Here is a 5,069-nt window from a genome sequence, read left to right as displayed (position 1 = left end):
GGGGGGGGGGGTTGGATGAACAGTGAGCGGTGGCGTTGCCTCTGGATGAACAGGACCCCGTGGTGTGGAGGGCTGGATGAACAATAGACGGTGGAGGGGTGCCCGTGGAGGGGTGGTTGAACAGGACCCCGTGGTGTGGAGGGCTGGATGAACAGTATAGAGGGGTGCCCATGAAGGGGTGGTTGAACAGTAGCCGGTGGAGTAGCGCACGGTGGAGGATGGATGAATAGGAGCCCGTGGAGGCTGGAGGAGGTCGACGGTAGCCCGTGGAGGCTGGAGGAGGTCGACGGTGGAGATGAACAATATCCCGTGGAGTCCTATTTTGCGGTACGCCACACCCCTCCCGATGAACAGGACCCCCGTTTCGACCGTAGGAGGTCCGTTTCGTCCGTTTTACGGTACGCCACACCCCTCCCGATGAACAGGACCCCCGTTTCGACCGTAGGAGGTCCGTTTCGTCCATTTTACGGTACGACACACCCCTCCCGATCAACAGGACCCCCGTTTCGACCGTAGGAGGTCCGTTTCCTCCATTTTGCGGTACGCCAGACCCCTCCCGATCAACAGGACCCCGTTCCGAACGTAGGAGGTCTGTTTCCTCCGTTGTGCGGTACGCCAGGCCTCGTTTCCATTGCCTGTTTCGTCCAAGCCCTCCCGATGAACACGACCACGCATTCCATTCCGACCCAGCCGGTTGGCTCCCACGCGTTCCGTTGCCTCCCAATGAACACGACGCATTCCGTTGCCTCCCCATGAACACGACGCATTCTGTTGCCTCCCCATGAACACGACGACGATGCTGTTTCTCCGTTCTGACCCAGCCATGTACACGAGCCTCGGCCATACGTATGCGTGAGTAGGTGTTCGAGACCCCGCCCGTATGTACACATACGTGGCCGTATTTTCTTTCTTGCACCCTGGCCGCTGTACGTACGTGTACATGCTACGTGCGCGCCTCTACCACGACATGTACACGCCTCTACTACGACACGTGCACGCTTCTACATCCCCCAGTATATATGTACGTACACGTCCGCAACCAGAATGACAACGCTACATACGCTTCGACCAGGTGGGTCCCGACTGTCAGGCACTTCCTTGCCTGCGAAGATGTAGCTGGTGGGTCCCAGCAGTCAGGGGGGCGAATCGTTTTTTTCCCGGACGCACTTCCTTGCATGCGAAGATGTAGCTGGTGGGTCCCAGCAGTCAGGGGCAAACGTTTTTTTCATGAAATACGGTGGTCCGTCCGGTGGGTCACGCCGTCAGGTGGAGGAATAATTATTTTGCACGTAATAAGGAGGCACTTCCTTGCTGCGGCCATGGACCCAGCTGTCAGCCTCTCCACGTACAATCCACGTTCGATGGAAGCCGTTCCTTGACCACGCCGCGCCGAGAGCACCAGGGCGGTGGACGACGGCGAGGCCTAGGAAGGGGACGGCGCGGAAGCGGGGAAGACGCGGCAGTGGATGCCCATGCGTAGAGGAGTACGAGGGTTCACTGGTTCGCTGCGGTGTGAGGCTGCCGTCGCCGCAGAATAACAGGGGGTGTGGGTGAGTAGAGGGATGGCCTGGCCAGCGGTGGGAGATAGTAGGGGGCGGTGAGGCCTCCGCCGCATCGCAGCCGGCCACGGGAGGCAGGAGCACAAGGCACGACCGGTGCTGGTTTGGGCGGCTGGAGCAAGAAGACCAGAGGTTGAAGAAGCACTACGGCCGTTGGATGGACATCATACGGTCACTGGAGCTAGAATCGTGCATATTGACTAAGTTGACAAAGCCCTCCATCCCCGTCAACTTAGTAGGCCCACAAGTCAGCCTGCCACTATACTGGGTCCTAGCTAACAGGGGGAGTATTCATTTTTTTATGCGTAATAAGGAGGCACTTCCTTGCGTGCGAAGATATAGCTGGTGGGTCTGAGCTGTCTGCGGCGGTAACGTTTTTTTGCGAAATACAGAGGCCCTTTCGGTGGGTCCCTGATGTCAGGTGGAGGAATCATTATTTTGCGCGTGATAAGGAGGCATTTCCTTGCGTGCGGCCGTGGACCCAGCTGCCGGCCTCTCCACGTACAGTCCACTTTAGATGCATGTCGGTCGTTGACCACGTTGACCAGGCCGCGCCGAGAGCACCAGGGCGGTGGACGACGACGAGACCTAGGAAGGGAACGACACGGAGGTAGGGAAAACTCGGTAGTTGTTTCCCACGCAGAGGGGAGTACGACTGTACAAGGGTTTACTAGTTCGTCTGCCGTCGCCGAAGAATAACAGCAGGTGTGGGTGAGTAGAGGGATGGCTAGGCTAGCGATGGGAGTATGGTGGGGCGGTGAGGCCTGCGCGACAGCACAGCCAGCCACGGGGAGGAGGGAGCAGGTAGTCCCGCCGGCTCTTGTTTGTGCGGCTGGAGCAGGAAGAGCAGAGATTGAAGAAGCACGACGGCCGTTGGATGGCCAAACAACAGTCACTGCTTGTGCGTCAACCTTTTTTTAGGAAAGCCTCAAATATGTGGAAAACAACATACAACCCATCTGCCATTATTTCTAATAATTTACAACCCATTTGCTAATTATTAAGGTTTTTTTCGGAGCCCATATTCTTTTTGTTAGCATTACAGCCCATATTGTGGCCACGGTTAAAAAATGCAACGAAATTTTGCATATTTCGGTGCGGTCCGAACTGTTTTTAATTCCGAAATTTCAACTCACATTCAAACTGATTTTAAAAATAAATGTATATCAATATAAAGTCCAACAAATTCTCCACGCATAAAAATTAATGTAATGTAAAATCTCGAAATGAAAAAAAGATATTTGAAACTAATTGCCGGTTTGATGTGTTTTAAAAATGTACATCCCATTTCTCATTACTGATGGGCCATTTTCTCGGCCAGCCGAATGAAAGCTCTCCTCGTCTTGAAAGATTTGCAGCCTGATGACCCACAAGTATAGGGGATCTATCGTAGTCCGTTTGATAAATAAGAGTGTCGAACCCAATGAGGAGCAGAAGGAAATGATAAGCGGTTTTCAGCAAGGTATTCTCTGCAAGTACTAAAATAAGTGGTAACAAATAGTTTTATGATAAGATAGGTTGTAACGAGCAACAAGTAACAGAAGTAAATAAAGTGAAGCAAGATGGCCCAATCCTTTTGTAGCAAAGGACAAGCCGGAACAAACTCTTATAATAGGAAAAGCGCTCCCGAGGACACATGGGAATATCGTCAAGCTAGTTTTCATCACGTTCATATGATTCGCGTTCGATACTTTGATAATTTGATATGTGGGTGGACCGGTGCTTGGGTGCTGTTCTTACTTGAACAAGCATCCCACTTATGATTAACCTCTATTGCAAGCATCCGCAACTACAACAAAAGTATTAAGGTAAACCTAACCATAGCATGAAACATATGGATCCAAATCAGCCCCTTACGAAGCAACACATAAACTAGGGTTTAAGCTTCTGTCACTCTAGCAACCCATCATCTACTTATTACTTCCCAATGCCTTCCTCTAGGCCCAAATAATGGTGAAGTGTTATGTAGTCGACGTTCACATAACACCACTAGAGGCTAGACAACACACATCTTATCAAAATATCAAACGAATACCAAATTCACATGACTACTCATAGCAAGACTTCTCCCTTGTCCTCAGGAACGAACGTAATTACTCACAAAGCATATTCATGTTCATAATCAGAGGGGTAATAATATGCATATAGGATCTGAACATATGATCTTACACCAAATAAACCAACTAGCATCAACTACAAGGAGTAATCAACACTGCTAGCAACCTACTAGCACCAATCCCGGACTTTGAGACAAGAATTGGATACAAGAGATGAACTAGGGTTTGGAGATGAGATGGTGCTGGTGAAGATGTTGATGGAGATTGCCCTCTCCCAATGAGAGGAGCATCAGTGATGACGATGGTGATGATTTCCCCCTCCGGGAGGGAAGTTTCCCCGGCAGAACAGCTCTGCCGGAGCTCTAGATTGGATCCGCCAAGGTTCCGCCTCGTGGCGGCGGAGTCTCGTCCCGAAAAGTTCCTCTCTATTTTGTTCTCATCGAAAGACCTCATATAGGAGAAGAGGGTCATCGGAGAGCCACCTGGGGGCCCACAAGGTAGGGGCGCGCCCTAGGGGGGGGGCTCCCCCCACCCTCGTGAGAAGGGTGTGGGCCCCCTGGCCTTCATCTTTGGCGTGGATTTTCTTTATTTCTTTTAAGATGTTCCGTGGAGTTTCAGGACTTTTGGAGTTGCGCAGAATAGGTCTCTAATATTTGCTCCTTTTCCAGACCAGAATTCCAGCTGCCGGCATTCTCCCTCCTTGTGTAAACCTTGTAAAATAAGAGAGAATAGCCATAAGTATTTTGACATAAAGTGAAATAACAGTCCATAATGCAATAAATATCAATATAAAAGCATGATGCAAAATGGACGTATCAACTACCCCAAGCTTAGACCTCGCTTGTCCTCAAGCAAAAAGCCGATAAGAATAAATATGTCCTCATGTTTAGAGGTAGAGGCGTCAATAAAATAAAATACAGACATGAAGGCATCATGATTATTCTCATAACAGCAACATATATAGATTTTGTCTTATGATTACTTATGTTCAAGTGATGATCTATTCACAATGCAAAAGTATAAATCATAAACCTTATTGGGCTCCGACAAACTATAATCTCAGTCATTGAAGCAATTGCAATTTATCATAACATCGGAAAGAGTCTATGTAAGAGCTAAAAAGCAAGTCCACATACTCAACTATCATTTAGTCCTCCATAATCGCTAACACTCACGCGATACTTATGGTTACGGAGTTTTAATCAGACACAAAGAAAGATAGGGGCTTATAGTTTTGCCCCACAACCTTTTACCTCAAGGGTAATGTCAACAATAATGGTTCATGCTCCCCTACATCCAATTAGATATATATATATATATATATATATATCATGTTCTTTCCAACACGCTGAGCTTGCCAAAGGATAAAATGAAAAAGAAAAGGTGAAGATCACCATGACTCTTGCATAAGGTAGAAGATAATAATAAAGGATAGACCCTTCGCAGAGGGAAG

The sequence above is a fragment of the Triticum urartu genome, chromosome 3A (assembly GCF_056163025.1).
Source record: "Triticum urartu cultivar PI428250 chromosome 3A, HENAU_Tu73, whole genome shotgun sequence".
Taxonomy (NCBI): Eukaryota; Viridiplantae; Streptophyta; class Magnoliopsida; order Poales; family Poaceae; genus Triticum; species Triticum urartu.
The sequence above is the reverse complement of the archived record's forward strand: the minus strand, read 5'-3'. Positions refer to the sequence as shown.